The following is a 20,639-nucleotide window of genomic DNA, read 5'->3' as shown; positions in this document are numbered from 1 at the left end:
CAAGGCCTTCTAATTGGCCTTGTCCCTTTGAAATTTGAGGGACGTACCCAAGTTGGCAATAGGTGGGACTCTCTCATAGAGTCCGATTGAAGATGCTAAACTTAGGCTTATTGGGAGGCAATCCAATTGCTTAGCAGTAGTTGTAATAAAAGTCTGACTGAAGATATTAAAGTTAGTGCTTATTGGGAGGCAACCCAATCTTTTTATTAACCTCTGCTCCAATGCTTTTTTTTAGGAATAATGGACCACTCCTTATAAAAGTATCTGGCAATACAGGAGCACATCTAGTCAGGTGACATCTCTCCTTGCTTTATTTATGTGTCTCTATTTTATTTTTTCTTACCCCATTGAGGACAATAAAAATTAAGTTAGGGGGTGAGGATAATAAAAATTTTTAAAGTCTTTGAATAAGTGAGTATTTAGTGTTTAAGCATACGATTATCTTAGATTTGAGTTGAATCAAGTAAATTTTAAAATAGTAATTGATGTTCATCTAGAAAATTTTTAAGACACCGAGAGATCAAGTATTAAAAAAATCTAATAAATAATTAAATATAGAACAAAAATCATTCTAGCATTTCTAACTCTTCTTACTAGTATCAAAGAAGAGTCCACTTTTTATAAGCATAAGTAGAGTATCTATACATTCCTTCATAAAAAAAAAGGACAAGTTCTAAACATTGGTCTTCCACCGAGTAACCGGGCCACTTCGCCTCAGAAAGCATTGATGTTTACGTCAAAAAATGGGCAATATAAAGATGTCTCTTTCAAAAAAAAAAAAAAAAGAAAAAAAAAAAAAAAAAAGAAGAAGATAAAAGAGAAGGGGGCATAAGAGTTACTTTGCACTAGCTTATATTAAAGTAAACAATTTGAAGATAAAAGTATGAATTGATCTAGAAAAGGCTTGAAAATAATTTTTATTCTTTATTTAACCACCATATTAGTGAGTATTAATACCCCTATGACCTATATCAACAATGTTCTTCTGAGTATTAGTAGATTATTTTGAAAATTGCTTGATAAAATATCTATTTCAGAGTATGACAATATCTAACACTAATTCTTTTCTTTACTTAAGGATGAGCAAAGCTCAAGTTGGGAGGTGTGATAAGTATAATAAATATTCCAATAAAAGTATCAAAATATATACTAATTGATCTTTATTCCTTAAAAATTGATGCTTTTATTTGTATTTTAAAGGAAAGATGATCGTCAATATAAAGAGCCCGATTTGCAAGTTAAAAGAAAGAAACTTAAGAACAAATTAGACCCAAAATGCCAGATATGGAAACCAAGCCAAAAGTCCAAAAGCCAAAAGCAAAAAAGATCCAAAACCAACCCAAATCGGCCCACAAAACAAGCCCAAATGCTATCCAGTCCACCCCCAGTGCTTGATCCACAAGCACTACTGCACAGTCCACAGCATAATGACCGTGCGGTCTTTTATCGCAGCCCATGGGAGAGGAGCACTCGATTTGTGCCATCGAATGGTTGTGAGCGATCTAGTGCTTGATCGAACGATTAGGATTCATGGACAGCTAAGAGAAGAAGTCTGCGAGGGCTATTTGCATGATCCAACAGCTATAGTTCAATTTGGAGAAAGATCCAATGGCTAATATCGATGCTGATCTAATCTAAGATGTGATGCAGCTAATTTCAACCCATTTGATCATGATCGGATGGTAGGCGTGGGTTGAAGAGTTTGAATGTGATTTAGAGCCCAATACTATTCGATTTCAACCAATTTTTGCTCTATAAAAAGGGGGGATTATGGCAATAGAGAAAAAAAAATAGTAGGCAGTAGGCTGCAACAGCAAATTATATTTTTTTGTTTATTTTAGATTTTGTTCTAGGTTTTGAAGGGAAAGTAGAGAAGAAGAAGATTGCTTCAGGAAAAAGAGGTGCTGTGACAGAGTCCCAAATCTTTCAAAAGATGTATCTAGGAGCTATGTTTGGCTAAGGTGCAGTTTGTAGAGGAGTACAGATGCCCTTACATAATTTTGTATATTTGTTTTCTATTCTTTGCATTCTTTGCAATTAAATAAATACTTTCAATTTTTATTTTCTTTTTTGTCTAATTCCTGAATAAATTATCTAAAGGTGGGATGGATTATGATCTTGACAGGATATGGTCCATGCTCAGCAAAGATAATCTATTCTAGGATTTCATATTTACGTAACCTATCAGGATCTGAGCAACTTAATCATTAGATAGCCTATATTTGTGGGATGGGCCATGATTTTGATAGGATATGGTTCGTACTCGGCAAGATAAACTATGCTAGGGGTTAGTTTATAGGATTTTTAATTAATTATGTACTTTGATTATTTAGATTAGAACAAATATCAAAATCTATGTTTGTGATCATCTAAAAATCTAAAGACAACTTTTTATCATCTATATCCCTCAATTTCATCTTTCATTTAAATTAGTTAATTTTAATTAAAATATTATCAACTTTTAAAAATTAATTTTTTTTATTTAGTTAATTACATCTCAGTCTTCTGATCCCTATGGATATGATCCTGACTCACCCTATCTATATTGTTTGAGTTAGATTTTATTTTTAACCGCCTACGACAGTGATCACAAGGCCTCATCCATGAGCCCTAGGGCACTTCCCAAGAGGATTGCCTCAAGGTGTGAGGTGATGCCAGACTGAGATAAGCCTTTTCAACCAAAGTTTAATATCAAAGTGTGTATGGTAACAAAAAAGTTGAACTACAACCTAACACAAGCAGGTTGTATTTGCTCCAATAATGAGTTCTTGATAACCACAACCAAAGAGATTTTATTTTTCAATACTATTGGGGGAAAAATAAATGTTGAAGCTTGACAGCAGAATAGTGAAAAAAGTTCTTATGTTTGGTTGTCGATTATGACATAGGTAAATGGTGAATTTCCATTCTCTGAAACCTAAAAAGAAAATCACTTGAAACAGAAAAAGCACAAAAGACATATTCTAAGGTAGCATGAGATCACATAAATTCCCATATTATTTAAGCATCAACAGGTAGGAGTGAGCAATTAGTTGATTCCTGGTATAGATGAATTCCAAAAGAAACTAATCATTTAAGATTATCAAAACTATCCCTTTATCACAAGCTAAAACACATATTGTATGTTATTGAAGGCTGATCTCCACTCAAATTTATATTGCTTTTTCTTGCAACAAAGTAGACTCCTACTTACCCACACAACCCAAAAAATGGATTTTGATATACCAATCACACACAGTATACTCCAATCACACACAGTACACTCAAATCACACATGAAAATTTTCCATGCACTAAAAAAGAAGAGAAAAAAAAAATCTCTAGTTAACGAAGTAGAAACCTGATCCAATTTTTGCTCCAAAGAACTCATGATAAGATAAACAAAGAAACGAGCACCAAGAGATACAGGTAAATTCGAGCTTTGTTAATCCAAAGCATCTATCTTTCAAAAACTAAAAAATGTGGCTGCTAAAACCCTCCCCAAAACCAAATCAACACCCTCAAAACCTCAAAGAACAAAATATCTGCACAAATTTCATGAGAGAAACAAAGAAAATTGATGGATCTACAAATCCAACTAACAGTCATCTAAAACCCAAACAAATGACATAAAAAAACCTATGAAATGGCGTGCGATCTATAAACTCTAGTTGCCTCTACCTCAGGCCACCCTTCTTCTCTGGGAGCACAGCACGCTCGAAGAAGAAAAGAGAGAGAGATGGGCATTTTTGATGAGGCCAGAAAAGGGGGAGAGGGAGAAGAGGGATCAGTTTGGGGCTTGAAATGGAGCGGGAGGGTGGGTTTTAAATGAGGCGGAGAGTCTGTTTCCAATCGAGAATGGAGGCATGAGACATGGGAGGAATCCGAAGAGGTGGTGGAGTGAAAGAGGGCTAGGGTTTCGACTAAATGGAGGGCTGGGGTAAGTGTGAATTTTAGCGATGCATGAATGGTTCCATCGATGCTTTTAAGCATCATAAAAATTTCATTTTTCGATGCTCATAATAAGCATCGACATATGTGAGTGATGATTTAAATTTGCCAACATCTTTCCCTAGCATCGGCAATAAAAATTCGGCAATTCCAATTTTTTTTGTAGTGCATGTATTGCCCCTTTGGGTTGCTTATGGGTTGGCTTGGTAGTTTTTTCTCCTTCCCTGTACTAAAGGCTATAGCTAGTTGATCTATCTAGATCTCTAGCTTGGCGATAGACTGCATGTGGGAATGGAGGATCTGGATATTTATTTCTTACCTTTTCAAAGCTTGCAGTACCTTCTCCTCAAAAGCCATGTTAAGAGAAGGTTGCGTATTGTTTGTATACTATGGGTAAGGAGCCGGTATATAAGCTCTATCAAGATAGCTTGCTCTTTGGATTGAGGGTCTAGCAATGTATTGTTGTGTCCAAGAAAAGTTAGGATGATTTTTCCAATCTGAATTATATATGTTAGAGTATGAATTGTGTCCAGATCAATAGTTGATCTGAGTTTGAGCTTGATGGACTTGTTCCTGTATAAACTCAGGGAACTGGGGTGTAGTCGGACAATCACTAACCATATAGAAGGGACTGGCACATATTGTGCAAATATCTTGTATTTGTATAGATGGCGTGGAGGCATACCCGACCTATAGCAATCGATCGAGTTTTTGTGACAGTTCATCTACTTTGTTGTGGATGTCTACTGAATGGCCTACCTCATATATTCCACTTCTTTTTGGCTTGTACATGGGAGTGTCTCTGCAGGTAGCAGATATATGGTGTAGGAAGTTTTGTTTAGGAAATGTGTCATAAAGCCAATTGGGTTATTGTAAATAATTAAACTTTTGTATATGAATTGTTTATCAATGAATAAAAGGTTATTTTGGCATGTTCATCATATGTACATCTTTCCTATAGAACTCTTAATTTTATGATAAAATTCTTAGAACTATAATATAATCAATAAAAAAAATTTATTGAATAGTTCTTAAATATATTCGTGATCAAATAATACATCATTAAAAGGACGATGACATTTATCGAGTATAGATCATTGTGTGCCATATAGATTGATTATCTTCATAACCAAAGAGTGTATAGACATTGGTATGGGATATAGGTGAGATATAAGAATACATTATCACTGAATAAGTGACTCATCTGCTAAGCACTCTGCTGTCAAGAGCAGCTTGCGAAGCGTATGAACATAAGTATCCTTCAGACCTGAGATCATCATAGTGACTTGCATGCTTTGGTGCCGGACTATTTACATTTCTAATGTAGTGATGGAAGACTACTGAGTATAGTCAAATACTTATGAAGTCTGTGCATAGATCAAGATGAGATTAATCCCTTCGGATTATAAAAGATAATGCATTACTGTATTTCAATTTAGTAAAGTCTTGGTTAGGATAATCCATGTGATAGATTTGAAAGATTGAAATACAATGTGAATGACTCATCCAGGGTTGATAATTAAATCCTAGATCGTCCTGAGCATTTAAGATCAAAGGGATAAATTATACAGTAACCATATGCGTAGATTCTTGAATATTGTCTTGCAAATATTTGACCTATCTGGATGTCGAAACCACTGCTAGATGATAACTTTGATTAATACAGAAAATAATTTTTATACTATCAGCTTAGTGTTCGAAACTGTGGAGTCACGCACAAAGTCAAGCAATATAGGAAAGAATTGACCTAACATCTATAAATTCAATTTGAAAGTACGTGACTTGATTAAATAAATAAATTAGCTTAATTGAGAATTAAGTTAAGGATCATATAGGATTAAACAGATGACTATGTCTAGCTAGCACTAGACATGAGGTGCAAGTTTAATTTTTGGGATGAATATAATCTGATCTATGATCCAAGGGATTTATGAAAGATTGAGTTCATATCCTAATTAATTTCAGGTTAGATCTGATTTAGTTAGACTTGATTGGGTTAAAAATCTAAGTTAGACTTGAACCAGAATCCTAATTAGATTGAAATTGACAGCCTCTTCAAATTTGGTTCGAATCCGATTCGAATTGGACTCAATTTGGACCTAAATTGGATTAGGTTCATAGAGTTCCAAAATATTGAGACTCTCTCTCATGGGAGCTGACCAAGAAAAGAGAGGAGGTGCTATTTTATTATGCCCAAGTTGTGCACGCGTGAAGGGTGTTCACGCATTGGGTTATGGCGATCTCCTTTCTCTTCTGGGTTTCCTCTTTGGATAAGGTTAGGACTCCTAACTACTTGGGTCTTTGATTAAGACATAGGTGCCTCATCTATTTAAGGAGGGGACCCAACTAACTTGTGGTTATGAAAAACCTTTTGTGTGACAAAAAGTGAGAATCCATCGAGAGATAGGGAGAGGTGTTGTGTAACAAGAAAAATAAGGGAGGGGCGCTAATTTATTTATGACATCTTCCTTTCCTTGGTGTGAGTTCTTGGCCTCTCCTCTTCCTCATATGGAGATTAGATTTCCTCCCTCCCTTGCTACCTTTTGAAGGATTGATGCAAAGAAGATCATTCCTCTTTCCTGTGGGGCTTGGCGTGTGCATGAAGTAGAGGATCTGCAGTTTCAGGTCTTGCAAGGCATCAGATTCAAGCAACCTCTAGGGATATTGATCCTTATTTCACTACAAATAAGGTAAAGATAAATGTTATATTAGAATTAAAATAAAAAATTTTTCAGATGCATCCTAGCGATCCGATGCCGATCGGATAATTTTTTCTTCAAATTGTTAAACCCTTGGTTGATACATGGGTGCATAGTTAATTTTTCCCGAAGTTCATCAGATTATTAAGCATACATCATATGTTTTAGATCTTGAAAATTAATTTTTAGATCTATATTTAACCATTAAATATGTATCAATCTAATCTAAATTTTATATATACATCATATATATCATGACCACTTTTAAATCACTACCGATTACATCATATGCAACACACAATTCAGATCTTAAAACTAATTTTTATATCTAAATTTATTTTATTAAAATTATAATTAATCATAAATCACTTTAGATCTAATCTAAATATATTCATGATTAAAATAATTTTAAAATTTTTTCACTATTCTTTTTTATGAGATATAATCACATGGCACCCCTACACGTCATAAGAGAATCCATCAAATGGATAAGAGAGGGACTTTAATCCCTTCTTTCTCTTATGATCGGACAGTCTGGTGATCATCCCAATCTGAGTACTAGACTACTAAGATCAAAAATCTAATTTCTAAAATTAATTGCATCTACATATACAATGAATAAAAATTTAGGTGTGCAGTCATATGAACATGATCATATCATACATATTATGCATCTCATCTAATTAGATCATCGCATTAGATTTATTTCAGATCTGAATCTACTTTTATACAATATATAAAATAATTAATTTAGATCTGAAATCACATAGAAAATTATTCAAATACACATATGAATGCATAGAATATAAAATTTCGATTAGACCTATTTTTATGTTGTGCAGAATTTTGTTCAAGATCAGATCTGAAAATCTATCAAAATAGATTCAATTCAGATCTTACTTAAGTCTAACTTATAACCTAAAATATACTATAAAAGTTCTATTAAAATTTGATTTAAAATAGATTATAATTAGGTTATTATTTCAATAAAAATCTACAACAAAAAAATTTCTGTTATAACATATTTATAACAAACTATCATCAACTATTGATTTGATTCTTGAAATTTGGTTAAAACCAGATCAAAAAAATTTTAGATAATAGGTCTAAATCAGATTTAATGTCTAACATAAAAATTTGGTTACATACAAGATGTAGACATATCAAAAAATATTATCTATGCATCCATATATCCGCTTGGCTCTGATGCCAGTTGAAGAAAAAAATCCAATTCAGGATCAGATCATCAGGGTGCATCTAAAAATTTTGCTATTCTAAATGTTAACATAACATTTATCTTTACTTAAAATACAATGGAATAAGGATCAAAATCCCTAAGGGTTGCTTGAATCTGATGCCTCGTGAGATCTGAAAGTACAGGTCCTCTACTTCGCGTGCATGCCAAGCCCTGCAGGAAAGAGGGATGATCTTCTTTACATCAATCCTTCAAAAGAAAATAGGAAAGTGCGGAGATCTGATCTCATGCACCTGGAAGGGAGTCTTCATGCCTAGGAAGGAGGATGCCTAAGGGAACACCATGCCAAAAGCAATTAGCGCCCGCCCCACCTTATTTTTTCTTTCTCACGGTAACTCTCTTAATTTTTGTCGTACAAACAAATTAAGTTGTTACCGATGGTTATGGTCCTTCCCTTAAATAGGTGAGGCTCCTTATATCTGATCAAAGATCAATTTGGTTGGGACTCCTAACCTTATCCAAAGAAGAATATGAGGGGAGAAAGGATTGGCGCCAAACTAGGCATCCCATCTTTCTCATGCGTGCACACAAGAGGAGGGGCAGAAAACTAGCACCCCCTCCTTCTCTTGGTCAGCCAATCTGAGAGAGAGAGAGTCCTAGGATTTTAGGACTCTTTGGTTCTAAACCAAATTACTTCAAATTTGACTTAATTTGGATTCGATTCGAATCAGACTTGAGAAGCCTGTCAATCTTAATCTAATTAGGATTCTAGTTCAAGTCTAACTTAGATTTTCAACCCAATCAAGCTTAATTAAATTAGATCTAATATGAAATTAATTAGCATTTGAATTCAATCTCTTATAAATCTTTTGGATCATTGATTAGATAATTATCATCTTCGAAATTAAACCTAAACCTCATATCTAGTGCTAGCTAGATATAGTCAACTATTTAATCCCGTATGACTTCTAACTTAATTCTCAATTAAGCTAATCTATTTATTCAATCAAGTCATGTACTTTCAAATTAAACTCATAGACTTAGGTTAATTTTTTTCTATATTGCTTGACTTTGTGTGTGTCTTTATAAGTTTGAACACTAAGCCGGTAGTATAAGAATCATTTTTTATACTAATCGAAGTTATCATCTGGCAATGATTTTCGACATCCAGATAGATTGAATATTTGCAAGATAATATTCAAGAATCAAACGCATATGGTTACTGTATAATCATCCCTTTAACCCTGAATGTTCAGAATGAACTAAGGTTTAACTGTCAACCCTGTATGTGGATTATATGTGTTGGAGTACAGATTGTGTCCAGGTCAATAGTTGGTCTGAGTTTGAGCTTGATGGACTCATTCCTGTGCAAACTTAGGGAATTAGGGTGCAACCAAACAATCACTAATCGTATAGATGAGACTGGCGCATATCATGCAAATATCTTGTATTTGTATAGATGGGGTGGAGGTGTACCTAACTTGTAATAATCGATCGAGTTTTTGTGACAGTTCATCCATCTTGCTGTGGATGTCTACTGAATGGCCTACCTCATATATTTTACTTTTTTTTGGCCTGTACATGGGAGTGTCTCTGCAGGTAGTAGATATACGGTGTAGGGAGTTTTCACTCAGGATCTCAAAGAGCTGCCATGCCTTATGCTCGTTTTTGAGCATAAATGTTCCACCACATGAGGCATCAACTATCTATCGGTGCTTTTCTGATAGACCATCATAGAAGCACTGGACTAATTACCATTTAGGTACGGCATGGTGTGAATATTTACAAATTAGATCTTTAAGTCTCTCCCAAGTCTCATGGAACATTTCTCCATGTACCTGAAAAAATTGATAATGGCTTTTCTAATTTGATTTATTTTTCCTATAGAAAAGTATTTCTTGAGAAATTCTTCTGAAGTTGGTCCCAGATCGAAATAGTTATCGAATCTAAAGAGTTTAGCCAATATTTGGCCTTGTCCTTAGGAAAAAATGGGAATAATTTTAACTTAAGGGCATCATCAGAGAAATTCTCTATCTTGACCATAGAGCAAATCTCAAAAAATTCATCAAGATGTTTATAAGGGTCTTCATTACTTAGTCCATAAAAAGATGATAATATTTGGATGATGCTGGACTTGATCTCATACTAGACGGCCTCAACAAGAGGCACTTACATACATGGAGAGTAGGTATATGATGAGAGAGGAAAGTACTCCTTCAATTAGCATGGTGGGTCAGCTTCATTAGGTGCAGCCATGATTCTAGCATGAATTGCTCTTATGGTTCTCTCAATCTCAAGATCTAAAGGTTGTATCTCTGGTTGCAGTGATCTACGATCAAGCATACAATCAAAAATTTTAATTCAGAAAGAATCCTATTCTATGTATATCACTTTTTTTTAGAAAATATATATGAAAAAGGGAAGGAGAATTCTAAAGATAAGAAACCTTGAGGATCTCATATTTAGGAGATAGATGAAAAGATTTTTTTTTTAAAAAAAAATTATATAAATGTGTTAGCAGACAAGTTGCACAAAAAATACTCCTAACTAAGGTTCACCCTGTATCTAGATAGCTCCTAACTTCTAAGTTCGCCTTTGAGCACTCCAAGTTCAGAACTGATTAATCAAGTCAGTCAGGTAAGTGTAAGATGATAGGAGGCTCTTTATACTTTCACAACGGACCTAATTAGATAACCACCTTTCTTCAGAATTGAGATCTCTGAACCACTTGCCTAGACACCAATCGATCAACTAGTTAGAACTCCATCAAACCTTTGGGCTTGTTCTATTGCACGAGTGTCCCTAGGGTTAGCATCTAATTAATTTTAATTAAGGCTTTGGTTTATGTAATATGAAGAAGATGGTTTGTGGGCTAAGGAAGAGTGATGAATCCCCATCTTATCTTATATAGGTGTGCCCTTAAGATTGATTATAACGATGATATGCAACAATATACGTGTCCAATCAGAATAGTTTCTTCTCTTGTGTAAGTATGTGTATATTTTTTTTTTTAGTTTCTATTTTTGAGATTTCTCTATATTAGTTAAATGTTATGCTATGTATCTTTTTCTTCCTTTTTTGTTTTTGTATCTAAGGTAATTAAAATAAGAAGAAAGTTTGAATTAGAGTAGAAGGTTGGCAATCAACTAAGAATAAAAGGAAAGCAAAATAAGCAAATAAGCAAGTAAGGCAAATTTTTTTTCTTTTTTTCTTTTGAAACAATCATACCAAGATCCCTGGTAATGGTGCCAAAATTTGATGCATGTCATAGAGCATCGAAGATTAAATTAATTCTGGTTCACTTTCTATTTCGTAGAATAGGATGAGACCAGGTTGAATCCACAGGGATCTTGGACTTTGTTGTATTCAAAAACAAAAAGAGCAAATAAAGAAAATAATAAGGATGTAGAGATGTAGTAAAACTTGCTTGAAATAAGAGAACTAAATTAATAACAGAAAAGTTGTAGAAGTAAAGATTAAGAGAAAGTGCCACGGGATTTCAAATATGTCTTTAATCATAAGAATTATTTTTTTTTGAAGAAAGCAACAAGATCGCTAAATAGTTGCAAGTCTTTAGTGGTGATCAAAAAAGATAAATCTATAACCTATTTCATAGCATACCCTATCTTGCTAGGCACGATCCATATCCTTAGATCAGGACTCGTCCTCATGTAGCCATAGGATATTCGAAAATATAGATTATAAAATAGTTAAAATTATTATTTAAGCACGTGATTAGAATCATAGAAACTACTCACGCCTACTAAATGCTTCAATAATAACAAAAGAAAAATAGCCTTGGATTGCTTAAATAGTTAATTGCATACAAAAGAAAAGATATTCAATAATATTTAACAAAAAAATATAATTTATATATATGAAAAAAAGTTTCATCTACTCCTCCAAAGATAAGGAAATCAGCCACTCATGGAAGGGATCTTGCACGCCATTGCTTCCTTCATCCTCCTTCTTGCTGAAATGCTAAAGTAGAGGCTATGAATAGGTGGAAGAAAGATTGGAGATTAGAGAAAGAGAGGGATGAGAGGCTAGGGTGGCAACTTTTTGGGATGTGGAGAGAGATTGGATGATTGAATCCCTAGGTTGAGGCATTGGGATTTTTTTATAGGTGACAGGAGGCATTGAGTTTAATTGGTTAGGCAATATGGGACTAATGATTAATGATGGGAACAAGGATTGGTGGCTAGGGTTTTATGAAGTGAATATGTGAGGGCTCTTAAACAATGGAGAGTTAAGATTTAATATGAAGATCAAGGGATGCTAGATGAGAGAAGGGAGGTGCTAAAGTTGTGAAAGGAAGAGGGGGCGCTAATTATTTGGTGTAAAAGAAATAAGGTGTCATGAGATGGCATGCTAAAGTTTAAAGTGAATGACTTGGGGGCTTGAAAGAGTAAGAGGCAGAAGAGTTTGGATATGGAAAGAAATTGAGGTGTGAATATTGATGTGTGGAATTCAGCGTGAAGAAATGAGGCGCACTTGGTTTCTTAAGTGGTGTGCGCTAAAAATAAGAGGAGAAAGGGCTTCTTAAGTGGTGCCTCCTTTCTTGGCTCTTGGATCAAAAAGAGTGCTTTCCATCCCTTGGATCTTGGTGTGGCTCCCCATCCTCTAGGATTTTCATGAGTTGGCATCATAAATCTTAACTGTTGAGTGGAACATTGCTTCAAGTCATTGGATGACTTTCTTATTTGCTTAGCCCTTCAATTGGTTGCTTAGCCCTTTAATTGGTTGTTCTTAACCCCTTGGTTCTTGAATTTTGCTTTGGATTTAAACCAATTTGAGTCTTGACTAGCACGATCTCTTAATTTCCTATAAAAGAGACTAAGAAGCATCAAATTCCAACTATTAAAGATTAAATAACATAAGAATTAATACTTCTAATGTCTGAATTCATGTATTGATCAATTATCGAAGCCAAATTCAAGGACTTCGTCTGGAACTTTATCATATGCCACTTCAGTCTCCCATGAGTGCTAGTCACTGATAATGATTTTCAATTCAATGGTGCCTGATTTGCTGAGTTCTGTTAGGACCTAGACATCTCACATCATCTCACATCAGTAGGATATCCCCAAGCTAACAGAAAAGTTGAGGTAACTAACTGAACTCTTCTGTAGGATTTAAAAGCCATGTTGGATCGAGCCAAAGGATTGAGGGCAGATAAACTTCATCACATACTTTGGGCATATAGAACCACTCAAAGAATATGTCCATTAGAAAGATCCCCTTCAACCTCTCTTTTGGAATCAAAGTAGTTATTCCCATGGAGATCGGGCTCCCCTCCCCACGGGTTGGAAACTACAACCACCAAGACAAGTTGAAATCGCTTCGAGCAAACTGGATTTACTTGAAGAAGTCTGAGAGAGGGCTCGGATCAAAATGGCAGCCTATTTGTAAGAAAGCACGGCAGTTACATGCATGTATTTCAAAAATAATTTTGAATTAATAAAATAGTGGAAGATATCTAGATTAAACCCCTTTAATCTAGTATGCATCAAATCTAATCTATTAACTATCTGTGTCTGGATCTATGACATGCATAATCTGAAATTAAAAATATGAATTTGAGATTAGATTTCAATACCTTGCGTGGGTCGGAATTCACCGCAGTCGATGATCCGTGGATATGAAAAGATTCCTCAATATGCACAGTTGTCCGACCATCACAGGCATCCACATGAGGCTCCAATCTGATCAGAGGTTTGATGATCTCCCCAGGTGCTATCTCTCTTACAAAGATTTTCTCTTGATGGCTAATCTGACTCCCTCTTCAGATCTTACAAACACTCTAGAGATGAAGGAGAAGTGGAGGAAGATGAGGTGGATGAGTAGGAACTACAGAACACTTTCTCTCTTCCCTTATGATCTCAATGCCCAACCTAGAAGCCCTAGGAATTTTCCATGCTAGATGAAGTCACCCACACCCTAGAACATGCCCTAACTCTCTTTCTCTCTTAGTAAAATCTGATGGCATGCCCAAAAGGAAGGCCCTTTAAAAGATGGTGTCCAAAGAGGCTAGGATGAGAACAACTTTTCATCCGAATAAAGATCAAGTTTCAAAATTGAATTCAAAATGAGTTTGAATTCAAAATTGAAACCAACTTGATCCTCATTAAGAGGGGATAAGGAAGTGGGTGACAACATTCTTTTGGTATTCAAAATCCCACACCAAAATCAGATTAGCATGAGGATTGGCATGGGCAATCAGGTGATGGCGCAAGGAGATCAAGTCCAAACTGGTTTGGACTTTATGTTGATCCAATTTAGTTCAAACCAAATCTCATTTAGTTAGACACAAATAAATAAATAAACCTAATCAAATTAGGTATCAATTCAGATCCTAATCTAATTAGAATTTAACCAAACTCAAGTCCTGATCAAATTAGAAATCGAATCCTTTTGTAATTGAGTTATCTAATAACTCAATCAGGCTAAACCCAATCCAAGTTAAACTGAATCCAATTCAATTAGACTTGATCCAAACTTTAATTCTCAATCAAATTAAGTTAATTAACAATCTAATTACTAATTAATCTTTCAATAATTTATTAATTATTTTATTATAACTTTTGCATAAGGTTCATCATCAATCACATTGACAATTATACCCTTCAACATTGATCAACCATGTGATCAGATAAAAATCTCTTTTGTATGTGATCCCATAAGTTCTATTCTATTGGTAGTGAGATATACTGTGATCTCTATTATAATATCATCGCAACTCTTTTTGAGAGGTTGGAATAATTCTAACTCTGACCATCGAGGATCATTGATTATCAAGATGATGCTCGATGAGTCTCACAATCCACCAGTGACATCTAGTAGTATATAGTGGCAACCCAGCAGAATGAAAGTATCAAACCTCTTGATGTAGTTGTCGTGTGATTCAATCATTCTATCATGAGTTTCGACTTGATGAAGGTCATGAAAAACTCATCAAATCTCAATGTCAGTCATATGCTAGAGTGGCTTGACTCGAGTTCACTTATGAATCCCATGAAAATTTTTTTTCAGTATTTATACTTGCTTTGGCTAAAGATGTTTTGAGCTCAGTCTCACAAATCACATAGAACTACTCTTTTTCTATCAAGATTGATAGATTCCATTTAGGTACACCCTACTCTTAATAGCAAATTTGAACCCACTGAAGCCAACATATACCGTAAGGATCCAAATGGCTAAGGATCCAAATTTTGATGCAGTCAAACCAATAGCCTCACTACGAATAGCTAATGCACCGTAAGTCAAATGACCACTCACACCACTGCAACATCGAGCAAACCATTGACGAGTGAGTAGTCATCCAAGTAGTTTCTTATGTTGGTCACACTCAATATAAGTTATTTTCTAACAACTACTTGCACTCTTACCCCAGTGTCTCCATACTGTATACTCAAGACTCATCTATCCAAAAGGAAGGTGATTCATGTATTGATCTTAATGAGATCGATCACCATCCTTTATGATGATCCTACGATTGAAAATATTTAAAAATTAATCACTAATAATGTATGTCTCAAATTCTCAATATCTTGAGAATATACAAAATCATCTGTTAATTTCTAGGATAAATTATAGACACATAAAACTTGATTGAAAATAAAAATATCTTTTATTAATAATAAATAATTTATAAGTATAAAATTAGATCCTAGAATTACAAAATATGTCAGTCAACAATTGACTTCTAGGACACACATCTAACACTATCAACATAGGATGGCACGATATTACAACTCCCATATCCAAGTCGAGGAGTTCAAGATCGGTGACCTAGTCTTGCATCGTACCAAAGTATCACAACCAGATGAATAAGAGAAGTTATCCTCAAACTTGGAAGGTCCTTACCAAATGGATGAGGTCATTAGACTCAGGACCTACCACTTGAAATAGTTGGATGGGACTTCGCTGCAACGATCTTGAAATTCAAGTAACCTCTAGATGTATTACCAATAAATATAAAAATACTCTCTCTTAATAAAGTCTTTTTTCTTTTATTTCCAAATTTTGTAGATAAATAGGACCCCCTACCAAGCCATTTGGAGAGACAAGAATGCCAGGTACTTTGTCACCGAGATGAAGCCCATCATGATGAGAAGGCACTTTATCATCAAGATGAAGCCTACCATGATAAGAAGGTATTTCATCATCAAGATGAAGCTCACTGCAACAAGAAGGCACTTCGTCATTGAGACGAAGCCCACCATGATGAGAAGGTACTTCATCATCAAAATGAAGCCCACCATGATGAGAAGGCACTTCATCACCAAGACCATGCCCGCCACAATAAGAAAGCACTCCATCACCAAGATGAAGCCTATTGCGACGAGAAGGCACTTTATCACTAAGAAGAAGGCCACCGTGATAATAAGGCACTTCATCATCAAGATGAAGTCCGTCATGATAAAAAGGCACTTCATCACTAAGACAAAGCCCGCCACAATAAGAAACTACTTAATTACCAAGACGAAGCCCACCATAATGAGAAGGAACTTCATCATCAAGATAAAGCCCGTCGTGATGAGAAGATACTTCATCACCAAAATGAAGCCTGTCGTGAAGAGAAGGCACTTCATCACCAAGATGAAGCCCATCGTGATGAAGGCACGTTGTCACCTTGACGAAGCCCACCATGACTCCAGGCACTTCATCACCTCGATGAAGCCTGCCTTGACATAAGGCACTTCGACACCCCGACAAAGCCCTCCTTGATGCAGCCATAGGAAGGGTGCCTCATAACCTAGATAAATATGCAGTGATAGTTCCTACAAAAGGAGCACTTCAGCTCTAAGACCGACACCTTGGGTATACCTATGCATTCCCAATGCACCTTGAAATGACCCTATCAACTGAGAGGTAGGATGGCCCCAAAAATCCGAAATCTAGTAGAAAACCTTCAGGGTTGGGATGCACCCCTAATTTGAAGAAACAAAACTTCATGCTAGGGCATCCAAAACTATCCTAATGATGTGGGATAATAAGAACAATCAATGAAAGAGAGAAGACAGTATAAAATCTAGCTATAGGAATGAAAAATAAAGACATATAAGAACAAAAATAGCTTTTTAGTTCAAAGGATCGGAGCAACAAACAGATAATTACAGAATTAGTGTAAATTTGCAAGCCAAATTGATAAAACAAAAATTTCTCATAAGCCAGATCAGTAGGACAAAGAATTTTTACAACTGAACAAGGACCTCGGAAGCTTCATCGCTCCTCGCTCGAGATGATTTCCCATGATCTTAGCCTACCATACTAATGATGACCTAGGGAGCTCTAAATCATCATGAGGTGCCATCACAAGGAGATCAGCATCGATCCTTGGGAATAGTCGCTTGGCCAAGAATTTGCACTTCGTGAAGCCGGTTTCATAGGCCGTTAAAGCCGACTTCAATGCCCCATGGATATGTTCGACTTGGCCCGTGGTGAGCTTCGCCTCCATCCATTTGACTTTGACCTCGACAAAATAGACTGTTGCTTCATTCTCCTCTAGATCTGACTGAAGTTTCATTGCCATTGACCGCCAATAGCTGATAGAACATTTCAAAGAAGGAACCTTCTCCTCCTCCATTAGAAGTCTGTTCCAAAGCCAAAGTACCTTCTCGGTGCTGCTCCATTTCACCTCCTCGGCCACATTGCTCGAATCTATAAAGTGCTCCAGGAAAGTGATCCTTTCATAGGTAGTGTGAAGTTCTCTCTGAGATCGAGCAATTTTTTCAGCAGCACCCCATTTGGCTTCTTGGGCAACCTTGTCTGATTTCAAGCAAGCTTTGGTCAAGCACCTCTTCTTTGAAAAGTATGACTTATTTGTCTATCTGATATTTTTCCAAAGGTGCCTTATTCTACAAAAGCCTCAGCACACTCCTCCCTCTCTAAAACCCTTCAGCTCCCCTCGAAAGCCTTCTTTTTAGCCCTGTAGACCTCCTGCTCTAGAGTCTCAATGCATGCCCTGATAGGCAAAGCCCTGACCTATGGAAGAGGTTCGATGCTGATAACTATGTGACCATAATGTTCACATTGGTAAGGCTGTAGAGAGAGATGGCAAAGTATGCAACAAAAATCAAAAGACAAGTCATGAAGGTAAAAGATTCTTTTTATTAAATAAAAAGCTTGATTATTATATAAAATAAGAAAAAGAAAAAAGATTACAAGGCCGAAGCCTAAGTGGAGACATTGACCATCTCGATCTAGGGGGTTCCTAAAGCAGAAGTCTCCATGCTCGCGGGTTCCAACCGAAGCTGGGCTTCCTCGATGGTTGTTGGCCCCGATTGTGGTTGGGCTTCTTCAGCAACCGCTAACTATGGCTGGGGCCCCTTTTCGATGACAACCTCAATCAGCTGGTGATCCTTGCCTGCCTCATCCTCATCCAAGAAGGAAAGATCAAGGTTGGGAAGGCGGGCAGCTATCCTCTCCCAAAGCACATCCTGCTCCACTTCATTGGAGAAGGCCACCTTCTCTTGGGTGAACTCTAGAGAGGACCGAAATGCCTTGACTGCTAGCCGACTGGCATTAGTGAGCTTCTCATCGACCTCTTGATGTCTCTTCTTTTCTGCCAAGAGATCTGCCTCGGCCTTCTTCAGTGCTGTCTTAACACTCCTTTGTGCAAATTTGGCTTTTCTTTATGCTATCTCAGTCGTTGCCTTCACTGCTTTAGCCTCCCCTTTCGTTGCTTTGGCCGCTCCCCTTGCTGTCTCAACCACTGGCTTCACCACTTCAGTCGCCGCCCTAGCAACTTCAGCCTTTTCCAACACCTCCCTAAGATGCCATACTTCAGCCTCGGCCTCATTAGCCCTTGTGATAGATCGAGTAGCTTCAGCCTTCTTTAGCACCTCCCTAAGATGCCTTAATTCAGCCTCGGCCTCATTAGCGCTTGTGATGGAGGCCTCAAACTCCTTATGGATGTCTGAGACCTCTAACCTAGCCATCTTTGTTGAGCTGCTGAACATGGCAAGGTAGTGGCCAACCTACAAAAGTGACCAAATCAGCTACCGAAGATCCAAAAAAAAAAAAAGAAAAAAAGAAGAAAAAAGGGGGAGGAAGAAGAGGATTGGAGAACTTATTCAAGTAAAAGTGGCGATAGCATCCCTTTGCTAGGCATTTAGGTCCTGCTCCTCCAACAAGTTAGTGTCTGCCAGAAGAAGGAAACTCCAAAGCTACTCATGAGCCACTTTGTGATCCCATAGGGTGGAGCTAGAGGGTACGATCAGAAGCGCCTTTAGCCCTTGGCTAGGGAGAGGGGCTGGCTTCGGGCCACTCCTCTCAGCTTGGGTGGACGGTTCTGAGACCTAGGAGGTAGGATCCGAAGTTGTGACTAATGGACGAACTGCTGCCACTCGAACCTTCTACCAAGGTCGGGCATGGTGCGCAAGCCGCTGGCACCTGAACTTGTGCTGGAGAAGCTTGAACCACCATCATGGGCAATAGAACACCCTCCTTGGTGGGCTGCTTCATCGAGGCAATTGGAGCTTGCCATGGTTTCTTTGGCCCAATTGCACCAACCACCCTGGAAGATGAATCTTGGGCCTTCCTCTTTGTCAGGCCCAGTTTTTTCATCCCTTGACCTCCTCAAGCCTCATTTCTATGTCGAACCAAAACAAGTCAAGAAAGAGGAAAAGAAGAGGTAAAAAAAGAGGAAAGGCATAGATCAACCAATCTGACCCTTACCTTGAGAATCAATTGGGTTGAGACCAACGTTGAAGAGAGTTTGCTCCGATAAGAGCTCTAGCAATGGTAGACTTTTGCTCCCATACAATGCTTCGAAGCACTGTTTATCTTCATCGCTTACCTCGGGAGCTCGGAGGTTAGACTTCCTAGGTCAGCCCTAGTTAGCAAAACCCTAATCACTCATGGCTAAGCAAGAGATATAGAAAAAACACTCCTTCCAACCATGGATTGAGGTGTTAGATGTATGCCCTAGAATTCAACCAGACCGACATATTTATTCTTTCTAGGACATAGTTTTATACTTAATCTTATTATTTATTAATAATATTGGATAGTTTAATACCATTCATGTAGTATATGTGTCTATAAATTATCCAAAAAATTAATAAGAAGATGACGCATATTCTCAAGAGTTGAGAATTTAAGGCATATGTCATTGGTGATTAATTTTTGAAATACTCCTGATGGATGGATTGTCACAGAGATGGTGATTGATCTGATAAGATTGATGTATGGATCACTTCTTTTTAGATAGATGAGTCTCGAGTCTATAATATGAGGACACTAAGCGAGAGTGCAGGTGGTTGTTAGAGAATAAAGGTACCGAGTGTGACCAACATGAGAAGTCACTTGGATGCCTACTCATTCGTCGATGATTTTCTTAATACTGTAGTAGTGTGACTGATTTTTTGACCTGCGGTGCTTCAATTACTCATAATGGGGTTGTTGTAGTTTAACTATATATATACTTGATCTCTAGCTATTTGGATCCTTGCGGGGCAGATTGACTGTAGTAGATTCATTGTAGGAGTAGGGTGTGCATCTAGAAGGGATCTATCGAGCTTGGTAGATAAGGAATAGTCCTATGCATTTTATAAGACTGAGTTCTAAAGACCATGGCTATGGCAGTATGAATAATGAAAAAAAAAATTTCATGAGATTTCACATAATGAACTTGAGTCAAACAAATCTTATATATAACAGATGATGATGTTTGATAAATTTTTCATAGCCTCTATCTTATCAGGAGTCACGATAGAAGAACTATATCACACAGTAATTACACCTAGAGATTCAATACCCTTTATTATGCTAGATTGCCACTACATACTGCTATGCATCACTGGTGAATTA

The 20,639-nt window shown here is 36.7% G+C and overlaps 1 non-coding gene across 1 annotated transcript; it reads left to right on the top strand.

Moving 5' to 3' along the window:
• The first annotated feature begins 9,587 nt into the window (after nucleotides 1-9,587).
• On the top strand, nucleotides 9,588-9,692 carry LOC114913010 (small nucleolar RNA R71). Its single transcript, XR_003799030.1, has one exon. It is a non-coding gene; the product is annotated as a small nucleolar RNA R71 (small nucleolar RNA).
• The last annotated feature ends 10,947 nt before the right edge of the window (nucleotides 9,693-20,639 follow it).

This window comes from Elaeis guineensis, chromosome 7 (genome assembly GCF_000442705.2).
Source record: "Elaeis guineensis isolate ETL-2024a chromosome 7, EG11, whole genome shotgun sequence".
In the NCBI taxonomy this organism is placed as follows: Eukaryota; Viridiplantae; Streptophyta; class Magnoliopsida; order Arecales; family Arecaceae; genus Elaeis; species Elaeis guineensis.
The sequence above is the reverse complement of the archived record's forward strand: the minus strand, read 5'-3'. Positions and strand labels throughout refer to the sequence as shown.